Genomic DNA, 8,175 nt, shown 5'->3' with positions numbered 1-8,175 from the left:
AATTCAAAAATTTCCTCAAAAAACTCTCAAATCATAGTGGTAGATTTCAAAATGGAGAAATAGAGTTTTCAACTCTCATCAAATATAAAAGAGGAAGACCCATGGGAAGCTCTAAAAAATCAAAAAAAAGGGTGAAAGGGGAAAAAAATCAGTATATTCAACAATTTAGAGTCTAAAGATGGATAGAAGAAGATCTATGAGATTAATGTGGAAACTAAATATTAAAGGTTCTCAATCAATGCCAGCAAAGAAACCGCCTGTTTTGTCTTCATTGATTTATAGGGATAATGAAAAATTGATTTCATCTTTAGTTGAATCTCCATCTCAGCTTAAAAGGGAAAGCTTAACAGGGGAATTGGATTTTGTGTGTGATTTCCTAGGTATCTCAAAACCATAGAATGGGGAGATTGAAGATTCTTGGATTCAGAAACAACAATTAATTAAGAAACTATTAAATCTGGAGGACTCTGAAGTGGTTGAGAGTGGATTACTTGAACAATAATAAATATCATTTTTACAGATGATAATTTAATACTCAATAATAAATTCTCTAAACAAGAAGTAGAAAATGCTCTCAATCAACTTCATCCTGACAAATCTCAAGAAGATTTTTGAAAGAGGTCAATGACACCTTCATTGCCTTAATTCCTAATAAAGAAAAGTCTCTTAAATTGGAGAAAAGTCACTTATGTAATCAATAACTTATAATCATGCATTTATTACAGACTAGAGTTCAGGATGAGATTGACATTGTGAAATCCTTATGTTCTGAAATTCAGGATTTTGAATAGTCATATAAGTATAACAAGTTTGACAAAGAATCTATATCAAGCCTCATACTCAAGGTCATCAATATTCAAATTCAAAGGTGATGCATCCCAAAAGACATAAGCATAACTCCTTCGTGCAGGAACTTGCAAGTCTCCAAATCAGATATTTTGACATGTCCATAAGTGACCTCGACTCTAGATCTTGCAATGATATTAGAATTTAGTTTACTAGGAAATCTGCCTCTCTCATAACTTTTTTTCTGCTTGCTTAGCCCATCCAAAGAAGACTAATTAGTATAATGTGTATTCATAGAATCAATAAACATTTCTAAAATTTTCTGTGAATTAAACTTACCATCAGAAGAATCAATATGTATACTTCTATTAAACTTGCTTAACTCCCTAGCTAAGGCTGTGTGAAAATTGGCATTCTTGGCCATTGAAAAATCGTCATTCCTATGAGCTTCAGCTATGTTTTCCAATCTAGAATATATTGCCAACTTTGCCTCCAAAGAATCCAAGGAAACTACTTGTGCCAAAAGTCGATTATGTGCAACCAAATATGGTTCGATGGATGAATCACCAACAGGACTTATTGATCAATCATAACATCTCACAGGAACAAATATACCAGTAGCATATAGACATTAACTGTTGTCTATTGAATTTGATCCAATGCCTTACTCGATCTCCAAATGCACAAAGCAATTTTTAAAATTGTTCTTAAAGTAGTTTACAAATTCCTGACTAAGCCATGCACCTTCAATACTAATCAATACATTTGCAAGAAATTCCTGACTAAGCCATTTTTGGAGTATTGTGCGACCAGGTTGGTCTCTTCTCTGCCTTTCTCGTCTCCTAAGAAGATATCTTTTTGAGGCCCTCTATCAAACTTTTCATGTGGCTTATCTATAATTCCGCATTTCATTATATTCTTTATCATTTTTATTTGCTTAAAAAGTTGCCAAGGTATTTTCCACATGTTCATTTTTGTGCATTACCTGTAATTATGGTGTTCCATGAAGCCACATTTTTTGAGGCATTTTTCTCAAACAGCTTAAGCACCATGTGCACGCTTCCAAACTTTGCATATATGTTTAACGGAGCATTTTCAACTAGAATATCTGATAAAAACCTCTATTTGTTTATACTTTGATTGACGTCCATAGCTTGTACCAGTGCTCCCATTTTGGGTACAAGTATTAAGACGTTGGCAAGGTTGAGGAATTTGGTATTATACACCAGCAAATGGATTTCCTTAAAATTTTATAACGCCTCTTTAACCAATTCATTTTTCACATATTCTACAATTATTCCACTCCATGACACCGTAATTATTTGAAATGTCATGTTTTAGAGATCCCAATTTGGTCCAGGCAGGGGTGATGCTCATGAAGGCTCTGGAGTTGATTTTTGTGCCTGCAAAATGCATTTCTCAAAAGTTTTTAAAATCTTCCAACAACTTAATTTTTTTAATTCTCTGCGTTTGCATTCCATGAGATATACTTTGAGGTGTTCTGCCTTGTTAGCGAATTCACTTTTTTCTTACATGTCTACCAGTATACTTGCAACCATGTTCTGCAACTTCGATTTTGGTGCAGGCAGACACAATACTGGTAATAGGTTGTTGAATCTGGTTCTATAACTGCTAAATGCATCTGTTCCAACGTTTTGAAAGCTTCTTTAACAAATTTATTGTGTACATATTCCGCAACCCTGGCAACTCAAGAGACCACCAGAGCTTTGAGTGAGTTCACTAAAATAGTTAATGCGCCTTATCTATGTGCTAGACATCCATATTTTTCATACATCGTCCACCAAAACTTTCTGAATTTCATCTCGCTTTCCATATGATTCATTTTACAGACATTATGGCCCTGGACGGCCCTAGACCAATAAAGACGGCATGGAATTATTTTGGATAGGGGAGTCGGAGGTCAAACGAGGTTCCCTGTAGCAACGGAAACCTCGACAAGTTCTCATTATCTCTCACATCACCCACAATGTGAATTGAAATGCTTTTTGAAGGTAATGTTGAGGGTTTGACATGAATTGGGAACTTTTGGGGTTTTGTGGGGTGGAATAGGGATTAGAGTAAAATTTGAAGATTTCTGAAGAGTTTTTTGAAATTTAAAATGGTAATAAATAACAAAAATATGAATATTGAAAGTTTTAGAAGGTGAAAAATATTTTAAAATCTAATTCACAGATTTTAATTGAACTAGAGAGGTGTCACATGGGGGGAGATGAATATCTTAACAAATTATTGAACTCGATGTGTTCTGAAAAATAAATCTGCAAGCATGGTAAACAAATATTTATATACAACTTTTTCTTATCTTAATATCTTCTCACAAAATCTTTCCATAATAATGTATACAAGCTCTAATTTCAATCAAACTTTTGATTTACTTGTTTTTGTAAATTGTTCAGTGGGTAATTAGACTTTTAATATCCTACAAATTGGAAGGTGTTTTGATCTAATTTGGAGGTGTTTTAATATATTTTGAAAATCTTAGAAAACTAGATAATTGCTCTGAGAATTTTGATTGAAACAATAGATGATTCTATTTACTAAAAGATAATATAATTTAATACTTGAGTATAACTGGAGTATTTTTGGTTTGGGCCTCTCCAAATTTTATCTAATCAGAATTGAAGTATTTTTGGTTAGGATATACTCAACCAAAGAAATTGCATGCAAAATTTTTAAATTTTTAAGAATTTAAAAATGGGGCTAGTAGAATTTAACCTACCGAACCATGTAGTAAATGAACAATTTTAATGATGTTCATTATGTGAACCTAAAGGAAAATAAATGAAAGATGAAGCATGCACATTTAATAAGATAAAAATAAATATTCATTTCTTATATGTTTTTAATATTGATAAAAATATTACTTTGAAAGTTCTTAAATCATTTTACAATAGCATATTAAAATAGAAATAAGATCAAATCCCCTGAGTTCTTAAATTATTTTACAATAGCATTTTGAAAGTTAGGATACAAATAAAAGAGAGAATTCACCTATTTGGGATAAGTAGATTTTGGAGACTAGATACAACTAGCCACTCCTTTATGATAAAGCTAACTTATAAAAATAACTTTCTAATATCTTGTCATCTACATGAATAATGTGTGACTTTCCATTGTTCTCTTGGTAGATCCTTTTGTAGTAGCTTTAATTTTGCTCTTGCATAATTCTCTAGTGAGGAAAAAAAGATGCTAGTAGTCAAGTTCTTGATAGTGTTTTTCCAATATTCTAAATGTTATGAAAAAAATATTAACTTCCTTTCATATGTCCTTATTAAAATAAAAGATACGATTAATAATTTCTTTGATAAGATGATTTTGGGGAAAGAAGCATTATAATCAAACTAGTTCTAATAGAAATAGTGTCAATATTGAGATTTATTACATTTTTGGAACATAGAGTAGATGTTGAATAAGGGAGTCAAATTGAGAAATTTCCAAGAGAGAGAATCATTCACGGAGTGTGAGAGAGAATCATGCAAACTGGATGCGAAACTCACGCTAACACCTCCCCTTAAGTCTAACTAAGGAGATATATGAAAAGAAGAAAGATATGGGTCTTGACAACAAAGCCTGATCAGGAACCCAATTACAAATAAGAAAGGAGAAAGCCCAATTGAGAAAAAATCCTAACCATTTATTCAAACTAAAGAACAAAGTTGCAAATGCCAAATGAATCCACACTACAATAGGATTGTAGAGAATCATAGAAACCACAACATGAGTACCTCTGGGATACTTTGAAAATGTAAATGTACATATTCTGCATTGCTCAGATGGATGAACAGACAGGTACACAGTTTCTGAATACAAAAACTGATGATCTAAAGACAAGAAGATATGAATCTACAAAAAAAATGTGCTCCAAGCTGAAGAACTGCAAAGATGACCTTCGGTTGGGATGATGCCATTGTATATCCATTGCTCAATAATGTCCCACTAGAAAGAAACTCTGGAAGCACTCGGGGATGCGACTCTGGAATTTCATGTAGAACCTTGCTAGAAAGAATCTCTAGGAGCAAACAAAGTTGCAACATTGGAATCTCATGTAGACAGGGATTAGAACAAAAGAATACTTTGGCTGTCAATTGGGGGAAGAGTGCATAGCAAGTTCAATCTTCTATTTATTCAGGAAACTTATTGAAATAAACCTAGACTAAATGCATTAAGCAAAACCCCATTTAAACTTTCTAAAAGTTTAATTTTTACAAATCCCCAAATTTTCGAGATCTTCATCATGCGGTGCTTGCAAAGCACGTACAATTTTAAAGAATCAATATAGAAAAAAAAATAGCAAGGAGCTTGCAAAAATTAGGGAAAGAATATGCATGAATCTAGAAATAGACGTTAGCTTCCATGGTGACGGTAATCTTCATAAATCTGACAACAAATAATTGTTGTGCTCCTTCCTTCTAGCTCTAGGCTCTGATACCATGTAAAATTTTGCAGCTAATCCTGCAAAATAGAGAAAAGATCTAGTTGGAAAATAAAAGAGCAAAACTTGCAAAGAAAATCAGAACAAAGAACTCATCAACCATTTTCATTATTAACAAATCTGTATGATTACAAATGATATATAGATCACAAGAGCAGAAATTATGCATGAAATGCATGAAATTTCTGAAGATCAATAATTAACTACATGAAATATTGAAATGGAACTGAAATAGACATATTTCAGAAGAAGTTAAAAATCTATAATTCCTTTGTTAGCTTATGCATGAGCAAGAGTCTCTCCGTGAATTACGGAGATAACAGACTCCAAAGTTGCGCTAACACTAATCTCATGGATGCTGTTTCAGGATACTGTGTTGCCTTTGTTTTTTACGTTATATATAATATTTAAATTTTGCTGTTAGTTTTATTTTGTTGACTCTCTGTCTGGTCTGTCTGATTGTTTTCTATTTGCTATTAACTGATCTGTAAGAGTTGAGAGCCTTTCCCCTATTATCTGAATCAAAAACATTGAAATAGAAGAAATATTTCATATGAATTTAACCCGAGTCACATTAATAGGATTCTTTGAGCCACAATCTATCTATGTCGATACATCACGACTAAGGTGACTCCTTGGACTAATGGTTTGTTTCAAGAAGACGATGGAAAAGTAGAACTTACTAGTTATTACTATTTAGAGAGGGTAGTAAGCCAGGATTCAAGAAGATCAACTATGAGCTATAGTTTAATATTAAATGGAAGCACAATTTTATGGATTTAAAAAGCAATCTGCTAGAGTATATTTAGGTCTGAAGACCAAGTTCATTAGTTGGACAATTTAACCAAAGAAACTAATGGAAAACTTGGACTTCAAATTCTATTCATTAAGAAGTTTACATTGTGATAATCATAAAAAAAAATCTAAAATATTATAGATCAATCATATTAGTAGATCTACTTTTGCAACAGGGATAGAGCCCTGTCAAAAACTAATTATGTTAGGATTCAATTTTTTAAGAAAAGTTAAAGAAAATAAAGCTAAGGGGGAGCATTATTCTTCAGCAAATATGGTTGCAGATATCTCGACAAAATCGTTTTATGGAAACAAATTTGAGTATCATTAAATACAATTACAGGTATTGCCTAGAAAAGAAAGTCTTCCCTAACAGTAGTTCTCAGAAAAAGGACAGAAAACAGCCAAAACCCTAGCAAATTTTATGATAGATAAATCTGGAATATATATTAAAAATGTAAAACAAAGTCTAATTTTTAAAAATTAAAATTTAGAACACTAAATAAAAAAATGTTTCTTTTTCAGTTATGATTTTGTACCCATCAATAAGAATGCATCTATGTAGGCAACTTCAAACAGATTTAATAAAAAAAATGTTTTCTTCTCAAATTTTTCTTGCTCTGTTCTCCCGTGTTCTCGCATTAATGTTTTGTTTCAATTCCAGCTGTGAAGACATTTTTTATAAGAGTTGATAAGAGAAAATTAGCTAAGCGAGGGATTTATTAGAAAACAAGGCTTATTCGCTTCGTTGGCCAAAATCACTTTGGGTTTTTCTTACCTTTCCCAGTTTTCCATAAAACTATTAAACTTGGCCTATAGTTGTATTACGTGTATAAATTTGTAGCATGATATTCGTATCCTTCCTGACATAAGTCCACTAAATCTATATTATGAAATTCTATGTCTTCCCGTAAATTTCTTATTTAATACATATATAGCATGCTTGAAAACAATATTCCAGATGTTAGAACTCTACTTGCAAAAATGCAGGTTCTAAAAAATTCAGCTTAACATCAACTTCACAATCGATAGCATTAGCAAAGCTACAGATATATCAAATACAATGATTGTAGGAAATGCATAAACTGGCCTTGTTAGTAAAACCTCAAATTATCTCTACAAAATATAGTTGGAACTTGGGAGTAACAATTCATTCTGTCATAATTTATTCTATTTTGGCTGCTGTAATGTTAATTTTTATTTATTTATTATTAAAAGAGGGGTAAAAATTTATTCAAACCAGAAAAATTACAAAGCAAGGGCTTCAAACAGCCATGTCAAGCTCCACTAAGTGATCCAACTTTTGAGACAAATCCAGGGGTAATTGATCCCTATCCACAATTATTCAATTTTGCATGTGATCAGAAGCCCATTTGGCCAAACAATCCGCTACTCTGTTCCATTCTCTAGGAATATGATTAAAAGTGATGGAATCCAAAGAAACACACAAATTAAGAATCTGTTTAACAACCAAAGCCAAATGCCAACTAACATCTCCTAAAGTCCGCATATTCAACAAATTCACTACCACCTAGGAATCAAAGCCACAAATGATCCTTCTCCACCCAAGCCAACAGTCATGTTTCACAGCATATAAAATGGTAAGAACTTCCATCAAATTGTTAGTATGAAAACCCTTATAATAGAAAAGATAAACTAAATAGTTCCAGAACTATCCTGACCAACTCCACCAATACTAGCATGACCAGGATTTCCCTGAGAAGAACCATCAGTGTTGAGTTTCAAAACTCCCTGAGGAGGAGACCAATGCCCCTCCCTACTTATCTTCCAAAGAGGATGTCGACATCTATTTCTCTTGACTTGTCTTTACAAAGGAGGAAGATGAAGACAATCGCAACAACCAACATCACGAGGGTCCACCGTTTCCATCATATCACATTTTGTAGAAACAGTTTTTCCCAAAGAATGAAAAAATTTCCACTGCAAATGAAGAGCCACTAACATCACATCTTGAAAAATCGTAGGATTCCTCTCCAACCAGATATGCCAAATAATAAAAGAGGGACCAAGAGCCCAAGAAACTTGAAGAAAAGAGGTCGTAACAAGGGCCTTGCCCCAATGGTCAAATAACTCAACCAGAGAAAAGACATGCTATTAGGCCTTGTTCCACACACTCCACC

The sequence above is a fragment of the Cryptomeria japonica genome, chromosome 1 (genome assembly GCF_030272615.1).
Source record: "Cryptomeria japonica chromosome 1, Sugi_1.0, whole genome shotgun sequence".
Taxonomy (NCBI): Eukaryota; Viridiplantae; Streptophyta; class Pinopsida; order Cupressales; family Cupressaceae; genus Cryptomeria; species Cryptomeria japonica.
The sequence above is the reverse complement of the archived record's forward strand: the minus strand, read 5'-3'. Positions refer to the sequence as shown.